At 38.3% G+C, this 21,635-nt stretch overlaps 1 protein-coding gene across 1 annotated transcript in view; it reads left to right on the top strand.

Moving 5' to 3' along the window:
* Positions 1-21,635, top strand: part of ndst2a (N-deacetylase/N-sulfotransferase (heparan glucosaminyl) 2a) — an 88,431-nt gene that overhangs the window by 2,368 nt on the left and 64,428 nt on the right. Inside the window, exon 2 of the mRNA XM_056761309.1 lies at positions 13,734-13,838. The gene's annotated coding sequence lies outside the window, so the exon portion shown is untranslated. The remainder of the gene's footprint in view (positions 1-13,733; positions 13,839-21,635) is intronic.

Below are 21,635 nucleotides of genomic sequence, written 5' to 3'. Positions count from 1 at the left end.
CGCTCTGTTTGTGCAATGTTTTTCAACTAATGGACCTGGTTCTTATCAAACTGTTTACTCGCAGTCTTTGGTTAAGTACGTTTGAAAGACACCTGTTGTAGCTTTCATCCAGTCAAGGAATTCAAGCTATTAGAACAAGCCTTACGTTCCCATGCAAAGCTGAAGCCATTGCTTCACAGAGTTAAGAGGCAGAGGCAAATGGACAGTCATCATTCACTCATCACTTCCTTGGGTTTCTAATAGCAGATCAGTATGCTTGGGCTAACAGCCCTTGTTATTAATAAAAAGGGGATGCTGTTGGAATCGCTTTGTAGCAGGGGTCAAGAGGTGGAAGTATTAATGGCATGCTAGTTCAATATCAGATTAGTTCAGAGTTGATTGCCTGCAGGGATACGAGCATCCTTCATTTGCTCGCCTGTGGGGCTTCAATTAGCTTTGTGTTATCTTCACAGGTTACGGCATTGAAGGGACTGATCTTTTTTATTTAGCAGTTGATGAATTATGAATGATTATGATTTAAGTGTGGGGAATTTGTGGCTCTTCTTTAAAGACTAAAATGTAAGTGATAATGCAATAGCATATTAAGAATTGTGTGGATTCGCACTGTTTATTAGATTTGAATAAAATTTCACATTTATTTGATATGCTTGTTTTTTTTCTAATAGTTACATTAGATACATTGTGCATAGATTTGTAGGCTTGAACAGGTGTGTCAGTATTTAACTTGAAGTGTTATGTTCTTTTCGGCTGTATGCTTTATTAGTATGTGCTTTCAGCTGTTTGCACACCTCTGATAAACAGAATTTTAATTGGAGGATTTTTGTGCTTCCCTTATGTATTTCTGGTTATCTGGCCATTGCCAGGAAATCTCACCTGGTTTGAAACTCATGAGATGGGTTCTTTCCACATGCCTCAAATATTACGTCTCTTTCTCATTTTATCTATCTCGCTGCACAGCTGCGTATTTAAAAAACATGTTTATTTTCTTCCTGAAGCTTCTCAGGGGATAACTTTGAGTGTGACTAATTGAAAAGCCATGCAGGGTAAGCACAACTCTCCTATCCTGACTGTTAGCCACCTCTTCCTGTTGCTGATTCACAGGTGGGGGGTGGTGGTTTAATTTAAACTCGATAATCGGAAGGAGCCCTCTGAAATGTCTGTGCTAGACACGCATTACCAGACTGGTCTCCTCAGCCAGAAAGAAATGCCTCGGCCAGAGAGGTGATATCTCAGGGTGGTTACACACTGTCAGTGAAAAACCTAAAATTAGTTTAGTGATTTGTAAATCTCGCTGTCTTAAGATCATGAAATGCATGTGATTTTTTTTTTTTTATAATAGACACAGATGACTTTAAGCAAGCTGCCCGAAGGATGATATCTTCGCTTAGTCGCTATCAGATATTGCTCTTTTTATATAACCAACTTAGTCATAGTAAACAGGCCCCCATTCACTTGCATTGGTTTTGTGTCCATAGAATAGAAGTAAGTGGGGTGCTGTTCGTTTACCAGCTTTCTTTAAAATATCTTCTTTTGTGTCCTGCGGAAGAAATAAAGCCATAAAGGTTTGAAATGACAAGAGGGTGAGTAAAAAATGACAGAAATGTTTGGTTGAAATTTCACTTTTTTCCGGTTGAATAAAAGGGAGGTTAATGTCATTATTTTTGTTTTTATTTATTTGGCGACATTACTTATAATCTATAAGTCTGTAAAAATAATTCACTACACTGATTTTACTTTGCATCTTGTACTGTAACCACAAAAGGTTGCTCAAGAAACAACCCTAACTCAAAGCTAGAATTCTCTTCATTAGTTAAAAAATAAAAAGTAACCCCTTTTTTTGATCTCTTTGGAGATCATTTTAAGGTTTAGTAAATAACAATAATAAGGCTACTTGCATAATGTGTTAAAGGAGTCATATGACAGGGCTAAAACGGATGTTATTGTTGTTTTAGATGTAATTCAATGTGTATACACGATTTATCGTAAAAAAAAAAATCCACATAACGTGCATGTTTGTATCTCCTTTTTGCCTCGCTTCTCTGAGACCTACGGTGCCAATCTGTATCTGGTATGTAACTGGACCGTTTAAAAAGGCACCTTTGGTGTCTCATTTTGGTGCCACCTAAATGCTGACTGAGCCGTCGATTGAGACATTTGCCCTCATTCACTTGAACGAAATTCGGAAACCTCAGATAATACAAATCCAACACATCTTATGCAATGATCTGTGATTCGCAAGCGCATGACCCCTGGATTCATCATGGTGAAAGACTGTTTTAACTCGCGCTCTCTTCTTCCTCCATCCATCTCTGCGTTCAGCACTCATCTCCTGGCGCAGTCTTTAACTTCAACCGCCGCATAAGGCAAGTTTTAAAGTGAAACTAACATTAATTTAAAACTGCAATGCAAGCGATCACAATAAAACTGCTGCGCGCGTTTAAAATCAATGAAGCACGTGCTTCATGCCATGGAGCTCGTTCTTAACACAGTAACGTATTTAACAAGGAGGACAAGCGAGACACAGCAGTGAAAGTGCTAAATTCTAATAGCACCTGTCAGTATAGTCTATGGACTTGCAGTTTGTCAAGCTTTTTACTCTGATTGCATGTATAGGCATATAATTATACTTATTCATTATACATACTGTCTGTTTTTAAAATAATGCACATATAATGTAGCCAAGTGTTCTCTGTAAATGGACTTAATCTGTTGATATATTCAACCCATTTTCTGCACATATTTAATTCAATAATGGCGAGCATTTAGTTGTAGCTGGAGTGTAAACACTATAACATCTTTCGAGCAATGTTATTGTCCATGCTCATATTCACTTTAATTTTTTTTTTTTTGTGTAATTTTTATTACTTAAGTTTTTTTTGTAGGATTTAAAATACAATAGAGATTTGAGAAACAAAACGGATACACCCATTCCTGTTGACTTATTAATAAATATTTTTTAATTGAACATATTGTTCTCCACGCTGGAGGTACTATGTCTCCCGGCTGGCCTGGGAACGCCTCGGTGTCCCCCCGGAAGAGCTGGAGGAAGTGTCTAGGGAAAGGGAAGTCTGGGCATCCCTGCTTAGACTGCTGCCCCCGCGACCCGGCCACGGATAAGCGGTAGAAAATGGATGGATGGATGCATTTTGTTCTTTAATGTTGTCCACTGGTGTTTTGTGGCTCTTTTTAAAAGTACCGGTACCGTTTTATAAGTATCGATGCGTCACTGGTTTCGGAAAAAACCCAAACGATACCCAACCCAAGCAATGATTGTTCGAATACTAAAAACGTGTGACGAAAATGTAACTCCTCTACCATATTTGGAACATATTCTACTGACAGGTTCGCTCATCTTAGTTGCGTTTACACTTGGGCGGTCATAGTCAAGTCATACCACGAACTGACTTGTGATTTGTGGGGGTGTTTCAGGCAGGTCTGGGTGAACAATAGCTTATAGATTCTTAAAATTAAGCAATTTACGTGTCTAATACATGCATGGGCAACTTTATAACACACCAAAGAAACAGTAAAACAAATATTCGCGCCATATGACCCCTTTAAATATGAGAATGTATTTTAGTGTTGTGTAGTGACAAAATGTCATGCTAGTGAAACAGACCTTTCATGTATTAGAACTTTCTTAACGTACTGATTACGGTGTACTTGACTTGCTACGCTATAGTTGTGTTTGTATGTTATTTCTCGATAAAAGATGTTTGGGATATTCAGCCTAAAACCATAACAAATCAGCTTATGCATAAATGTTTTTCATAAACTGTGTTCAATGTCCTCCGGTGAAGTCCCATCTAAAATGCATGCTAATAATGCCTACAGCAGACCAGTATTAATCAGAGCGTTGGGGAGTGCACCTTTAGAATGCTTTTACCCTTTAGGTTAAAGAAATGGTAGATTGATTCAATTATCTTTAAATGAGAGATCAAAGGACTCAGAAAACATTTTTTTTTGAAGAAGCGGTGGCGGATTATTTCTTCTAATCTCTTCTGGGTTTGTCTGCTTTCCGTCAAGAGCTCTTGTACACAGGATCGCTACAAAGAGCAGTGCTTCCACTGGTTCAAGATGAAACCTCTCTTACATCAGCCCTCATGCTTAAGTTGAAGAGGTTTAGTCTGCTTGTCCGTCAGGTGTTCTTTCATTTGAATGAATGAAAGTCTTCTTTATTGCAAAATGTTTGTTCTGTTCGTGAAATATTTTCAGAAGGTTTTTAAAGGATGTTGTCTGTGTCTTTAAACAACCATGTTACCTTAATGAAAGTGTTATGGTTTATGGTATGTCTGTGGGCAGTTTAATGACCCCCAGGGCTTGTAACATACTGCTGTCAGCTTCCTAAACACTAAATCATTGAGTTTTAGGGAATCAAGCCGTTGCTTTGCTGAAGCTGTCACTGAAGTTCAAGGTCAGGGGCTTACATTTTTTTGGTGAAAAGGTTTCTGTAGTTAAATGAAATGCATTTTAGTTTCTCTACAAACGTTGCAACTGAATATATTCGGCCGAAAATAGCAAAAAAAGGTTGTTTGGTGAATAAGTGAAATGGCCGAATAAATGTTATTATGTGTGCTATGATCAAGCAACTAGCACACAGAGAGAGAAAGAGAGAGAGGGCTTTATTAATGCCGCAAATATGTCAGCAGTGTGTGGAGCTTTTCTAAAGTATCAGAGAAAGACACAGCATGGAATTTGCTGGAGTAAATTGTCTGAATGAAAGCTTCTTTACAGGTTGGTAACTTGTGTACTTCAGACTGGAGCGGGCGGTGTGGTAGTAGCTCTGTCGCTCACAACATCCTTTGACATCATATAGTGGTCGCGTGCACACAATTCCATGTACTAAACAACTTGTCAAAGTAAGTTTCTCAGCATCCAGAACACAAGTGCACCTTCTGAGAGAACAGTGACAGTCAAAGACATGAACTAAACGGTTGTCAGTCAGAAATGCTGGCATGGATGTTTTTTTCTTTACATTCTTTTGCAGTGTAGCCTATAATCCAACAGTTTTCGTTTATTCATATTTTTAGTTTATGATGTTGAATGACACTTTTTAATTAAGTGGTAGAAGGGGTACAGAGTAGAGTACATTCTTTCAGCAGTCAGTTATAGGCCTAATATAGGTTATTCAAGAAGGGTGAGGGCTACATTTTTTTGTCTTAATTTAGCCTTGTTTTGCTCAATTTTATTTTCGTTTCCTTTTTATTCGGCCAATAATTTTCATGTCGGTGCATCCCTAATTTCTGCTTCGGGGTTAGGCGTAAATGAGTGTATGCTATTGAAAAGCTGCGAGGATATTGGTTCTAACAGACCCCTGTGCAATTATCACCTAATTATTACAAGACATTTTCAAAGCTATCGAAATGCGCAAGTGTTTCGTCTGTTGTGTCCCCTTTTTTAAGTACAATTTTATGAACAAAAAGTATGATGGCTATTTAAAATTGACAGAACATGGCTTCCCAAACTTTTCTGTTGACAATTATTGATATTTAAAGTTGAAGCTAACTCAAATGATAGCATATTCTTGTGGCTTTTCTTTCTGTTGAAGTGTGGGTGGCAGTTGACCACTTCATTTTGCGCACTTTATTTTCGTTATGTTTCATTTGATTGCAGATAATGTTTCAAACGTCAAATCGATCGCTCTGCACTTTTCCAGACTGCTGAAATATAGGCTGTTATTACTCAACTACCTTCACATGCCCTCAGCATGTTAAGATGCCCTCCACTTTAAAATGATGCTCCTGTAGATAGGCGTCTCAACGGAGAGGAATCGATGGCCATTTGCTACTGCTTCACATTTCTAGAAGGCAAGCACAAGCGTGACCCTTGGGAGGTTCAATTCAGTGCTTGTGTTTAGGCGTGGGCCGGAATGATAACCTTTAGTAAAAGCGTCAGAGTTTCACAGTATTGCAATTACAACACTAAAATGTGTTGTTTTCATATGTCTTCTTATTTAAACAAGAACTTTTCAACTGGACACAAAATAAAGCCTTAAAATTATAATACTCTTTCAAAAAACATATTTTTATCATCGGCTATATATTAAGCCTAAATATCAAACATTGCATTACATGACTTAATTATGTATTTTTGTGTAAACATAGCTACATAATTTAGAAATGTTATCACCAAAAATTTTAGCGGTTTTGAAAACTTTCAAACCGCGGAATATAGGGCTGCAACAACGAATCGATAAAAATCGATTAGTAAAAAAGTTGTCAACGAATTTCATTATCGATTCGTTGTGTCGCGCGACGCGGAGACGTTTGGTTATTAAAAAAAACTTTATTTGAGCGCGGAGCGAAGTAAACACACTCGGTCTCTCTCGCGCACTGATGCTAGCAGAGTTCGGCGCCTCATATACAGGGCGGAGCAAAAATAAAAAAGCGAGCGGAGGAAAGATACATGACGGAGGCAGAGAAATCAGCGCGACCCAAGTCATCATAGGTGCGGGAGCATTTCACACTAAATAAACAGAAAAACTGTGTTAACTACAAAATATGCAAACGCGACATGGCGGGAGCAACGCGGCAATGATCCAGCACCTGAAACTCAAACATGTTTGAGTCTGTGATGAGGAGGAAGGGAGTTCAACAGCAGGTTAAGTCACTACAGAATCCTACTTTTGTTCCGTTTCGAAGTGAAGAACGTAATGTCCGTGGTGCTGGTGTTTACTCGTTATCCAGATTGACAAGCATCACAAGTTAGCATTAGCTCGTTAATAACAGTATAATCAGGGGTGGTGTAGTTACTTTGCGCTTTGCATTGTAAGACTAAAGACACGTTTTATTCACTCACCTTTTTTGGACCATTCATTTATCAATCTGTTGTCATGTATAGCTACACTGCAAAACTTCCTTGGTAATTTTGTCTAATTTCCAGTCCAAATATCTAAAAAATCTTAAATCAAGATTACTAGACAAGAAAATTGATTGATGCTTAAAATTTCTGTTTGAAATTAGATCTCATTAAGATTATTTTTGTACCCCATTGGCAGATAATTTTTCTTGCTTTAAGCAAACAATCACTTAATTTGAGGTGTTTTTTCAGAAAACAAGAGATAATTTCTTATGCTTTTTCATGTGTCTAGTACATGTTTCTTGATATAAGATTTTTTTTTAAAATTTGGACTGACAACAGGACAAAACTACTAAGTTAGAAAAGCAATTTTTGCAGTGTATATTCTGTGCTTTCTCCCATATAGGTTATTATTGACAAATATATTTGTGTGTGTTGTACTTTTTAATTTAATTTTAAAGTTCTTTTATAGCTCTTGGTCATCTTAAGCTTTGTTAAAATGTGGTGTATAAATGAAGCTTGCACTTACTACAATGATGGTAATAATTGAATGAATAAGCTTCAAGTGAATTTGAGAGAGAGTGTGTGTGTGTGTCAGTGTTTGTCAGTGTGTGCGTCTGCAAAAGTGTGTGCGTCTGCGAGTGTGTGCATCTGCGAGTGTCTGTCTGCAGTGTAGTGTAGAAAACAAGTTCTTACATTCAAACAAATCCTGTTAAGTTTTCTGATTTGTATTGTTCTTTAGTTTTTATAAATTATTTATTGTTCTGGCAGCACAGGTGGCACTTTTATTTAAAAAAAGTCTGTATATTTGGCAGATGTAAAGCATACATGTGTATGTTTTTTGTGTTAGTCCATTTTTATTTGATTTTATTATTATTATAACAGCTCAGGGATGTTCAAGGAGCAACATGCTTGTGCACTTTCTAAATATTTTAGTTCTGTTTTTGAATAAAGGGTTGGAAAAGAATGCTTTTCTTGTTTTTTGTTTTTATCCGATTCATCGATTAATCGAAAAAATTATTTACAGATTAATCGATTATTAAAATAATCGTTAGTTGCAGCCCTACGGAATACCTTAAACTGGTATTCGGCCCGTAGTTGTGTTTAACATTCAGGTCCATTCTTGAGCACCACATGGTTAAATGCAAAGTTTGATGTAATGTGGTTGGCACTTACTAGTTAATCACATTAACATATATGCATTTGACAGATGCTTTTATGGAAAGGGACCCTCTGTTTTATCCATGAATCTAATCCATGTACTTCAGTAGATTAAACAAAAAAGTATCTGGATACAAAGAAACAAAAAGTAGCCAATCTCAATTATTCTTTGTTTTTTTTGTTTCATGCTTTTAACCTTATTCTTCACTTTTGCCCAGTGTTTTTTTTTTTTGAGTATGGATTCCAGATGCAGACATTATAATGCAGCTTAATGATAGTCTCTGAATATATTAGGGGTGGGTGAAAAAAAAGCAGCGCGACTGAAGACTGGTAAGGCTGTCCTGATTCAAAGGTTGCTTCAGAAGCATCCCCAAAATGCAACCTTATTTCCAGAGGTTTTAAAGGGCAGAACGAATGTATCCTTCACACCTCTGGCTATCCGAGATTCATTGTCAAGTTTTCTTACAGCGTTTTACCTAATGTCCACTGCAGCCACCTAAATTGGTTCTGTAGAAATCATAGAGAGTATTAACAAAGTCAAGCTGTGATTATTAGGGCTGTTTGCACATAACACTAGTGCTACAGAGGCCAAACAGTATTAGCTCAAGTATAAAACATCTATTGTCATCATTAAAAGAATATGCAAGTGCAGTTCATCACATTAATAAGCAGCCAACTGACGTTCATTTTACTTACAGATGGACAAATTAGGGCCATATTAGTTTACCAATTTTTTTCTATATTCTGTGGGTTGGGTACTGAGAAACGGTTCGAAATTTCAAAGAACCAGGGATTTGATAGGACGCGCATTTCGGTTCTGTTTATCGATTCCTGGCTTTTTCAGTCACTCGTGAACGACAGTGAGCATTTTACTGTTGTATCTGTCTCCCAGGACCTGCGATAAGGGACTTAACTCATTACGCACATGCGCAGTTCATTACCTTCAGCACTATGAGCACAGCTAACATTCAAAAGTTTGGTTGCACTTTATGAATTAAGATGATAGCATTGCCACATGCAATATGCGTGGTAAATATATTTTGTGAAAGGGAGGAAGTACCTTTTGTATGATGAAACGTGTCATTAATCTGAAGGAATGCACCGTGTCTAAGTCTCTAAGCCTCAAGTCCTCCTTCTACAACGCACCAGATAACTTGCAGCAATAGCAGCGTCTCACACTCAGGTGCAAAATACAGATAGAGATGAAAAGACAATCAGTATTAAATAGTGATCACAATGAAATACATTCGGGGAGCTACAGGTCAACATGTCAGTGCTGGGGCGATATACCGGTTCATACCGAAAACCGGTGTGTATTTTTGTTATGATATAAAAAATTATATACCGCATTACCGGTGTCGCTTTAACAACGTGCGGAACGCGGCACAACGCGACACCTTTTCAGTGGGGTCCCTTTTCACTGTTGCACTGTGACTGGCCATTCACACAAAATGTGTCTATGTATGCCGCGGCACTATTTTATCATAAACTCGTGCTTAAGCGATAACGTTACATATTTCTTTCCCGTCGCAAATTTGGGAGCACGTACCTCGCGGTTGAACAGCACCAAAAGAAAAAAAAGTTAGCATTACGTTATATTAAATATACTCACGAAACAAACATTTTCAAAAAACTATCATGTTCCCCTCATATCTGCACAATATAAGCATATAATATGATGTGTTTTTAGTTTGAGCTGTTATGCAACATATTCCACAGGACTCCGCGCATTGATTATTGTCAAACACAATTCGCACAAACACGCAGCTCTGTTTAATGCACCTATTCTTTTTACTCTAGGCACAAACAGATTTTTCTCGTAACACTGTTATTACTATTTTTTTCAAGTTACTTGTCCAGTCGGGCAAATTCTCTCTCACTTGCCCAAACAAAGCGTTAATATCGAACCCTGGTTTTTTGCTAAACAGTGGCCAGTTTTGAGGTCCTCAATGACAGAAAATCATACAAGTTTTTGTTTGCAAGACGTGTGTATGTCTGTCTGAGTAACTCTGTGTCTTTACTTTTAGAAACCTTTCAGAATGTTGCATGTTATTCTGTTCTGCTCTCCTCTTCATTCTGCCTTCTGAGACATGCCTCTGTTTAGGTGTAGAGTCTCTTCCTCCGGTCACCCTTTCCCCCTCGCATCTTCTATCTTTTTCCCTCTCTGTCCATATCTGTCTTTCTCAATGGTGATTCTGTTTTGTAGTGCGTGTCCTAGCGGAGCCTCTCGGCCGATCGGCCTTTGTTTCAGTCTGAATGAGCGCAGTGTGGAAGCAGGCTGGCGGATAAACAAGTTTCAAGCAAGCAGTCACAGCTCGCTCTCCCACTTAAGCTCTTATTCTCTCTCTCGCTGTCTCACTTTTTTCTTCCTTGCAGTGCACCACAGGACGAAGAAAAGCATGATGAGCTTTTTTGCTTACTGGCCTCTTCCTCTCTGTATGCTGCATGCATGTTTTATGATGCTGTCATCAGAGTCACAAAAAAAGCATTTGTGTAAAAGAATTAGCCGCTCCTTTGCGAAATCTATTGCCGTTTTTCTTTTCGCCCGTCTGTGTGTAGCATAAATACTACAGGTTTTAATTTCCCTTTTTTCTGTTTCATCAATCCGTTTTCTCATATTCTTGTTTAGGCCAACGCCAGCTCACAGTCAGCTTGTAGTGTTTTGGATGTAGTTTTGGGCAGATTTATGTTTTTGCTCTGGATCGCTACCAAACATGAGCAGAAATCCAGTTGGCAGACTGATAGACTGAGAGATGCTAAATTGGCCAATGACAAGATACTGTCTCGAAGCCTTTTGGCAGAATCAACTGCTCAACTTCTGGTCCATTGCAAATACAATCTTTATGTCTGAGAGAGACAGTTGTAATCTATGAAACATGGTTTAAAGTTCCTTATCATTCAAGGATAAACCATTTGTGATTTGAGTTCTTGTACTTTAAAAGTACAACAGGTTCAGAGATATTGTTCCTCTTTTCTGCTCAGCTTGTTGAAGATAAAGTACTGACTAAGTAGGTAAGGGCGATGTTATATCTTTCGCTATATACATGTAGAAATTCTCCCCACGATAGGAATTGGTCTTCAATATACACTAAAAGTCCACATACACATCATGGTAGTCCTGGGCGATATACCGGTTCATACCGAATACCGGTGTGTATTTTTGTTATGATATGAATTTTTAATATACCGCATTACTAGTGTATTTTGCTTAAACAACGTGTGGAACACGGTGCAGTGTGACACTGTTTCAGTCGGGTCAATTTTCACTGTTGCACTGTGATCGGCCATTCACACAGAATGTATTTTTCATGTTTCTATATAAATGCTCTAAACAGATGCGTTTGGATGTTTGCGTGCGTCTCGCGCATAAGCGGTAACGTTACATATTAACGCGTTCATGTAATCAAAGGGTGGCGCTGCCAATAACGATGCACTTAAAACCTAAAGGCTGTCAGTCAAGAGACAATAGAGGAAAACATTTTCTCACAACAATTGCTAACGAAGTTACGCACACTGTAGACCCGCGTGGCATAAAGGATACGATAAATTGAGACGATGTCAAAAATGAGTTCTGTGTGGGGGTCTTTTAATAAAATGAATGAGAATAAAGTGCAGTGCAAACTCTGCAATGCAAAGCTGGCTTATCATGGATCAACAACTACGATGCACAATCATTTGAGGGCGAAGCATCCAGCAGGTCCATCCACAGGTCAGCAATCAGTTGCTAGTTTTATGATCAGACCAACCAATTTGGATGCCAGACGGGCGGAGCAAATAACGGCTCTTATTACTAAGATGATCGCTAATGATATGCTTCCAATCGGTTTTGTCGGAGGAGAGGGCTTTAAAAATCTTATGGAGTTTGAACAGCCCGAGTTTATTGTTCGTCTAGAAAAACGATCACTGCCACACTGGAGAAACGTTTTGCATGACAATAGAAATAGAAGCCTTTTGAGCTGCTAATTTTAAAAATCGTTCCGGCCCGTTAATAAATGCCGTCATTCGGTAAACATGTTTGTAACGTGTTTTAAGTCTGGTCTAAAATCTTTATTGCTTTTATATATTAACTTTGATCAATCACACTGTTTTGTGATGGGATATTGCCCATCCCTAGATTTGCAAACCATTTTACTGCCATATGGAATTTAAAGTAGATATTGAACAAAAAATAATTCTGGATTTTACCCAGCAAGAGTGGTCTGTGTTTGATAGGTGGTTGGAGGTCGGGTCTAGAACACAAATGAGCGCTTAATGTAAAATGAAAAACTATACGTTTCATTCTTCTCTGGGAATATAAACATTGTTTTCCTAAAATGAGAGAATTCCGTTTTTTTGTTTATTTGTGTTAGTTAGCTGTATTTTATTGTTGTAATGGCTCAAATCAGAACAAACCAACTGCAGTTTGATTGATATTAGTTAGAATGCACAATAAAGAAACACGCAATTTATTTTTAAACTGAGTTATCTCATTTTGGAACCAAACTCTTCAAATATACTGCCAAATAATTATCGGTTTAGTTTCTCATTAAAAAGCTTATTAGCCACATTATATTTTCATTTAGACTTTGAAGACATTTTTCCTATGTGTTTAAGTTGAACGGATTTGTTTGTCAGTACTGTATTACATGAGTAGTTCAGGTGTGCCTCCCACCCCCCCACCCCCCCCCCACATTCCCAACACAGGGACTCATTGTTGTCACTTTTGCTCCTTCATTAAAGCACACTTAATTAGAGTCATGTACACAAATGGGATTTACTGGGCTCCTATAGAAATGCAGCTCATTGAACAGAGTCGAATTTGTGTTTGCATTTGTGCGTCTGCACACTGTGAGTCGAGAGGTTGAACAGACTTGAGGCTTTTTGTCATGATTTACATGATTGTGCACCTGCAGAGACACCCATTCTCTGATGTTAAGAGCAGAAGCATACATTTCCAGTTTTAATGAGGTCTTGTTTTAATGAACACTGTATTATTGAAGATCCAAAGTGTTCTTGTTGTCCACAAGAAATGTTTATCAAAATCTTTTTTTAAAGCCTTGTTTGAAGCTTGTTTGGTATTTTAGTGCTTTTTGATCACCATGTGTTACTTGCTCTACGAGTCCCTCTATTTGGATTGATTAAAATCTTCATAGTTACTCTTAATACCAGATGTTTGCACATGAATACTGATTGTTTGGTTGGCAGTTGGCACATCTGAATAATTTTAAGTCCAGTTGAGTCTGAAATTGTTAACATCATACAAGACTGGCATATATTTGGTTGTTTATACTTGGGTATATGCAATCCCCTAGGATTGAATACCTTGCGATGTTAACGCAATGCTCTTACCACTGAGCTACAGGAAAGCGTTTACTCCTGTGAGAAACGAAACTGGGTTGTTACAAGGCGAACTACCCCTTCATTTTTTTGTGTGTGACTCCTCTTGACACCCACTTAAAAACAATTTTTGGGGATTCCATACATAATCTTATCTGAAGAGCTTGGGACAATAATTATTCACGAGGAGTCTCCTATGCTATGATTAAGAAGTTTCAATTACGTATATGTTCCCAGCTTTTTGCTTATCACATAAGTGGCAATTTCCTAGACAGGTAGCTTAAACAAATGTTGCATGCTAAACACGGCGTTTAGCAATACAGCCTGTGAAAACAGTCTTGGGTAAAAAAATGTAAGATCATTTCAGTATAACCTCTGGTCATTAGGATGAAGGTGATTTGTAAAGTGCTAGTGTTGTTCTGACCAATATAATCTTACTTTTTTTTATGTCTTAACAGGTTGCTCCTGAACAATTAATAATGGAGACTTTTCATCTTCCCTCCCAGCCTCTTCATTTCTCAGCCAACGCTGCACCTTTGTCATTGTGAGGAATTGAATATCAGGTATGTTTTCAGTATTATTGTTTGACATTGTGATATATATTGCTGAGTTTATACATGTCCTCGCTGTAGCAGAATTCTCTGCCTCATAGAGTTGAGAATTATTCTGGGTTTCACCTAAGATTTCAATTGGATCCGGTGTGTGAGCGAGATTGGCTTTAACTATGTTGAAAGCAAGCTGAAGTGCATGTCTCCAAGGCACCAAACTTCAACCAAATCTTCAAACAGACTTTTGTCATGAATATGTTAGGGAGACATTGCAGGGAGCTGAATTGTTCTGAAGGAAGAAAGACATGGCACGTATGGACCATTGGAACATTAATCCTCCATATTGGAGTGTGTCATGTGCATCAGCGGTACCAAATGGTTCTTTTGTCACTTCTACTTATTGTGAGATCAGTCAGTCGCTGGCTGTCCTATTAGCCAGCAGGGTGCCACCATGGCAAGCACTTCTCTCTCTAATCCAAACTACGCTTGCTGCTGTATAGTGTCACAAAAGATTTTTAGTACAAGTTTTATTCTCAGCTTTTTCATTTAAAAAGTCTGTATTTGAAGATTCTGTTTATTCCATTATAAATTTTGGTTGTCGGGTGTGTCCTGACAGGCTAAATAGTATGAGTTTATTCAGCAGATCACCTGTTTGACGACTGCGCAGCACAAGTGTGACACCAAGGCAGATGTGTGACTCCGCCGTCACTCAATTTTTGTAACCAATCATATACATCAGCTTGATGATTCAAAGGTGAAGTCTTGTCTTCTTTGCTTAAAGGTCAGGGTGTCAGGAGGTCATTGAATGCATAATGTAAAAAAGTAGAAACAAAGAAACCGGTTTATTCAGAGCCATTCATGATCAAGTTTTGCGTACCGCACTGGGTGGAAGTGCAAATAAATTCTATCTGCGATTTTTCTTTTTAAATAAACCAACAAGGCTGTTTGGGATTTAAGTTCTTGTACTAATTGTTGATGGCCAGGCACTGCTAGTGAGAGAGATTTGTTTTTATCATTTAAAAATGCTTTCCCCCCCACCTTCTTTATGCTCTCAGCAGGCAGTCCGTCTGTACCAGCCTTTATGCCAGCAGGTGTGTGTCACTGTGAAATGTGTGTGTGTGTGTGTGTGTTGGAGCACATACTATGCAGAATAATGGCCTTCCATTAAATTCTTCATCCAACTTTTCAAAATAAGATAAGAAAATAAGATTAAATTGGTGGAACTGGATGTCAAAAGGAAACATAGGGCCTTCCCCGTCCCCTCCCTCTTTCTGTTGTGAGTCATACGCTTGGGGTCTGTCACAAATCCCCCTATCCAATATATCATTTACACTGTTCTTCAGTTCACAGGGCTTTTCTATAATGTCTTGCTTCTCATTTTTAGCCAGCAGTACGTTCTTCCCAGAGGTTTGGAGGTTTGGAGTTCGTTCTCCCAAAGCGGAGAGAGGCAGATAGCAGTCTGTGTTAGCAGCCTGTTTAATAACTAGAGAATGGGTTACAATACCAATGTAAAGTTCACCGCAGCCCTATAAAAGAATGTCTGGGCTAGAGTTGGAGAATTGGAGAATTGCTCATCACTGCTGGCCTCTGTTAATGTTTAAAGGTTTAGTACAGGCCTGGTGTTTTTCAACTTTAGTGTAATTTATTTTTATTTGTAAAATATCTGTATTTGTGCAAGCAGTATCCAGTTTACAGTTGATTAATGCTTACAGAAATAACTAAACTACACAAGAACTCAAAATTGTATGGTGAGCAGTTTAAACACATAAAGTTACCTGAATTTCAGTGTACTGCTATTCTGCACAGTTTAGAAAGTGTGCCAATGAATGTAACTGTTACTAATTGATTCCTGAGGTTCGTTAAATTTTATTTTGACAAACCCAATTTGATATCTTGACAATTTTATTTTGTAATGGATCTAAAAATAGAATCCAGACAGATGTTTAATGGTAATGTCTTAACTTTTCCAAATGCTGCCTGCTACATATTTTGTTGTCTTGACTTAAAACGTAACCATCGTACTAAAGCCAACTGATCCAATCCCAATGGACATTGAGAAAGTGTCACAATGTATCAAAACACTGATGTTGTAGTCAGATGTACATCAGCTGTTTTTTTTATGCTGTGCTCATACAAAGTCATTTTCATGTGTGTTTTGGGTTCAGGCCCTCTGGCTTTTTACAGCACCTCTGAGGAATTTAGTATAAGCCCAACCTAGTATTTTGATGATGTGATTTTTTTTTTTTCGTTCCCGCTCCCTTGCCTGTGTTGCCACTTAACATTTCTAGTGGAGTCCCAGGTGGCAAGTGCTGCTCTGATTTGGAATAACATGTCTTGATGTAGTTAGTGAGGCTTCATCTCTTTTAACCTGCTGACCTCACTGTGACCGAATTGTATCCATGGTGACCGTCCCAGCTGTGCATTAGTTGCAGGAGGACTTTGTGGCTGCATTCCAGCGCTGGCATGTCTGCACACGTGGAGACACAGTTACGAGAGGTCTGCTCCTTTACTAAACATTATGGGATTGTAATTTAGAGACTGTTTTGAGGCAACTTGAGTATTTAAATGCGCTCAGGTTAAAAACTGTTTTGAGACAGCCTAAAGGGCCCGGCATAGTCCGAGTGAATTGCGTTTTCGTTCTGCATTTGGGGGTAAAACGAAGCTCACAAAAACGTGAGAGACGGAATACTGTTTTCGAGCATTCCAAACTCCCTTTGTTTCTGGAGGTGGGGTGTGGATGTCAAATTTGCCGCTGTGCACGTAATCTCAAACAAGAAACATGACAGCCGTGATACAAGAACAGCGAATTTGTGTTTCATATGTGTATTTGCCTTATAATAACATTGCTTAAATGTTAGTTTTTTTACACGCACCTATAACCGATACAAGAGGGCGTTTGAAAGGGATTATTTACAACATCATTTTAATCGTGGTTTTAACGGATTTTGATGCGATTCAACTTTCTATTTCCCTAACTAATGCATCACTTTTCATAAATGAGTAGTCACAAGTCTTAAACCAATTCAGCACAATTGTAGTAATCATTTATCCAAACGAAAAATGAAGTGACATTTGAAAATGGTATGGTTGTTTGGACAAGGAAAGAAAAGAACGGGTAAGTTGGGGAGCGTTGTGTGGAGTAGTTATTTTGCATTTACATATCGTACATTTTAAAATATAACGTTACTTCATTTAATCAGACATTACAGAAAATGTTTCTCAGGTTGTTCCTAATAATAAAACGGAATGCATCTCAATACTTGCAACTTAAAATTAAACATCTGATTTACAGCCATTTTTGAAAATGATACTTTTCAAAATACAAACATTTCTTCAAGCTTCAAGTGAACGTTCAACCAAAGATGAAAATTCTGTCATCATTTACTCACCCTCAGGATGTTACAAACCTTTATAGCTTTCTCTGTTTTGATGAACACAGAGAACGATATTTGGAAAAACTTTTTTTTTTAATTCTGGGACATCATTCACTACTAGGGATGCAACAATCCAGCTCACCCACAGTTCAATACGAACCTAGGTTTTTGGTCCACGGTTTTCAGTTCGGTTCTGATGGCTTCTGTAAATGAAAGTGTTTTTTGATTGTTCTTTGCTTGTGTGACAGGAACAGTAAAAATTTAAGAAGAAAAAAACTATTTTACTTAAATTCTCTTTACATTTAGGGTAAACCAGAAATTTGTAAAGATTTACACTGGCAGCTCACAGCAGTTTTTGGTTTACTGTTCATCAACATGCCAGTAAAATAAGATTCTTGAAGAGGTTTTGCGCATAAGAGTATTTAAAATGATGTAATGCAAAACTTGCGATTGCTGTAATCGAAGTAAAAGTGCGCTCAATGGGAAAGGCCATAGATAATTGCAATAAATGGGAAGAAATGTAATGCTTAATAGCTGACTGGAGGCACTCTTGATATGACGTAAATAGTGGTCTGAAAGGCCGGGCGAGTGGCATGACTTTTGCATGGTGCTGTAGATGCTCTTACTGCATGTGCTGAGAGCAAAGTGAACGTGCTTCTTTCGTATGCAGTGTAAAAATACATTCTTGATGTGCCAAATTTGGACATTATCATTTTAATACAACGGACATTAAATAAAGCCATCCCACGTCTGTTCGTCAGCATTATACTCAACAGCACATTGCTTCTTGTGTTGAGGCAGTCTCGCTTCACCGCCCGACCACCACTCGCTATTAGATATTGGGGATGCGTTTATCTATCTCAGCATACAGACAAACACGGACAGAGCCAGTTCACAGTGTAATTAAACGCACAGAAAATTTTCAACGCAAACCGGAAAACCACAATTCACTTACACCTATTGAACCGTGGAGGTCGTACCGAACAGTTCAATATTATATTAAGTATTGTGACATCCCTATTCACTACCATACCGTAGTAAAAAGATTGCATATGTTTTTGATCTGTTTAACACTTATTGAGATCTTTTGAAGAATTTACAAAAGAAAACCCTTCTAGGGGAACCTTTGACTAGCCTTTTAATTTGATTTCAATGATATCCTATAGCTGAAAAGTGCATTTTTTTTTCTCCAAATATCTTTCTTTATTTTCATCAGAACACAGAAATGTATACAGGTTCGGAACAACTTGATGAATAAATGATGGCAGAATTTTCATTTTTGGGTGACTATCCTTTAACCGGTTACGTTGGGTGTGATGGAAAGTCTTTTGGAATCCTATTTGGAAGCAGACATTTTTGCAAATCCGTTTAGTAATGTGGATAGTTTAAAACATGAAAGTTTAACTTAACTTTTAATAGTTTAAAATAATTGGAGTATCCCCTAGAGTTCATAGTTGGCTTTTTATTCAAGTTACGCTATGTAACTTCTTACCCTTTTGTAAGAAGCCTGGCCAACGTTGATTTGTGCTTTAATGTTGACTCTTACTTTCAATTTTTCAAGGTTTTTACATAGAATCTCTGTGCAGCATATGTGAGCTTTTCTCCTCAATGCACGCATTTTCACCAAGACCCTGACCTATTCATTACCACGACAACTGCTTTGTCGCAGTGACCATTCCTACATGTTCTCCTGCAGACTGTCAGTGCTCGGTCTCACTGAAGGACAGAGGTGTAGCTGTCAGAAGCACATATCAGATCACAGCATGCTGACTGTGTTTAATGGGCTCACTGTTATTATATAAGGGTGATGGGAATGAATTGTTTCACAAGACTTAACTTGCCTTTAGTACAGTGAATGTTTTCTTTAATGCTGCTTCGCTTTTTTGTAGCTCTCTCTCTTTCTCTGTCCCCCGCTCCGTCTGTAAAGCTCTGTCACGGTTTCTCCTTTATTCATGTTTTGTATTGTCCCTCATTTCCAGCTATCCATCCGCCATTGTTCTCGCCTCACTGTCTGCTCATGCCTATTCGCTGGGATTCTGACCCCTACCAATCCTTTTTTTCCTCCAAATATGTGGAAGATCCAGCTAAGTTGTGAATAGAACCTGATCCTAAGTCTCCAAATGTCTTCCTAATGGCTATAGGCTTTGTTCACTGAATGAGCCTCTGACTCCATACAATCTGCCAAGAAACCATTGCCTGTGGCTCGCTTTTCATAAATAAGGGGCTCCTCGAATTCTCAGTCTGTCCCATCATACCATAATTTTATTCTTTCTTACCTTTATTATTTAGTTTCCGTCTTGGCTACCGACACTGACAACAAGACGACAATGGTGTGAAGATGTCTGGGAAATGAACCATGTTCATCCATCCCTTCCATGTGTCTCTGTCTTTGTAAGCCGTAATCTTTCTCTCGAGCTCATACGCATACTTTCTCTCGAGCCTAGCTTTTTGCCACCCTTTTGCATTTTCTGCAGCACTCCAGTCGAGTGCTCTTAAGTCCCGAGGAGGCTTTGCATCTCGCCTGCCATCCGTTGGGTTTAAGTGGGGTTTAACGCTCTGACCTGACTCCTGATCAGCCCCTTTAACTTAAACTGCAATGGCACATAGTGTACGGGCAGATGCTACACCATGGCAAGAAAAATCTGCCTTATTAATTTATCATGTTGAAACGATGAGGTTAGATAAAAGCTGAAACAAGACAAACAGTGTTGGAGAAAAAGAGTTTTAACAGAATTCAAGGCCTTGCAGTGCAGTACTTAAAAAAAGCAAAGTTTGGAAAAGGGTCAGGGTTCTGTCTAAGAGAGATTCGAATGCCTTCAGGTAATGGTAGAGGATATACCGTTTGAAGGAAATCTTTCTGTGTTGTTGGTGTTTTTTTCTTTTCCTCCACCATTTCTTTTCACTTCACGGATTAGTCCTCCACACCGCTTGCTTTAAATGTAGATTCCCACATGAAAATGTTTAATAAATCTTGGTTCAATTATTCATGGTAACTTCTAATCAGTTAATTATTCAATTCAAACCATCTGTAAAATTCTCTGATCTCAGCCCATGTCCAGCAGCGTATTGAGCAGCCCAGCATCTGTAGACTCAAGAATCTGAAATGAAAAGGCTGGATAGTCAAACCATATGTTCGAGATCCAAAATGGCACTGCTGGAGACGTCATGAATCTAGAGCCTGGTGCCATTCTCTTTCAGCAGTACAGGGTTCCAAGCGAATTGCCAACATGCCAAGGATTCACTGTCCATGAGGCTGGCTGTGAACCAGCAGTAGGGGTTTGCTGTAGAAGATTCTGCAGGTGAAAGTCCTCTTTGATCTTTCCTCATGCTACTGTCCATCTAACCTATGCTCTTTTGATTCTCCTCAAGGAATTCATGAAATATGTCCGCATGTTTTGACCTGTGATCTTGTAGTAAATGTAAAGTTGGGGTATATAGTTAAGGTTATTTATTGGGTAGGATTCATGCTGTTTATAGAAATCTAAATATTAATTGATAAGGGTTCCTTTTTATGTTTTGCGGTAGAAGTACATTTTTGAGACATGAGTATGAGACATTTCATAATAATATGCACAAAGCCAGATTTTTGTTACCTTGCATACTTACATTTTTTGTGTAGAAATCGTGTTGTTTGTCGTTTGTGTCATTCACACTGTAAGACCTGCTTAACTGCTTCTTACGGCCCCTGTAGGCCAGAAGAAGAATTGCAGTTTGTCGCAATGCGCATTCATCGGTGTAAGAGTACATGTGTACAACAAGGCTGTGCGTAAAAAAACAAAACAAGCATACTTTCGCCATAAGTCTGACTCCTGGCACAGATGTTACATCAAGTAGCTATACTTAAATTTATATTTGCAATCTTTGTTGTTTATTACATCCTACTATACATCTGTCCGCAGTTTCTGTTTCCTTTAACTTTACTGCAGTCGAATAACCGTAATTATTCTTGAAAATAGGCTTCTTACAATTCATACATATTTAATGTTTTTATTTCAGAGGCGCTACAAATGCCAAAACTGTGAGTGGTGAACCACACCATTTGTTGTTTTAACCATTTCACCCTAGTATAAGAACATACGGTGGTTGTTGATAGTGTTTGTGTGGTGCATTTTAATGTAAAAGGGTTAGCTGACAGAGTTTCATGGGCTTCACAAAAGCATGCAAAGATGAATTTGCCCACAAAATGTTTCTCCTCTCTAGTACTCTATTGTAAACAGTGATTTATAGTGTGTGAGCTGAGCTATGCAGATGAAGGTGAGAGAGGAAGAGAGTGAATATTTAGCACTATCTTGGGGTCTGTGTTAAAACACAAACTGCTTTAAATGACACCTGCTTTTCCTAATGACCAAACACAGATAGGTTGTGGGGCTCAGTGGTTGACTGACATAACCAGACATTTCATTTTTTCTGTGTGTAAATACAATTCTGTGTCTGCTTG

The sequence above is a fragment of the Triplophysa dalaica genome, chromosome 11 (genome assembly GCF_015846415.1).
Source record: "Triplophysa dalaica isolate WHDGS20190420 chromosome 11, ASM1584641v1, whole genome shotgun sequence".
In the NCBI taxonomy this organism is placed as follows: Eukaryota; Metazoa; Chordata; class Actinopteri; order Cypriniformes; family Nemacheilidae; genus Triplophysa; species Triplophysa dalaica.
The sequence above is the reverse complement of the archived record's forward strand: the minus strand, read 5'-3'. Positions and strand labels throughout refer to the sequence as shown.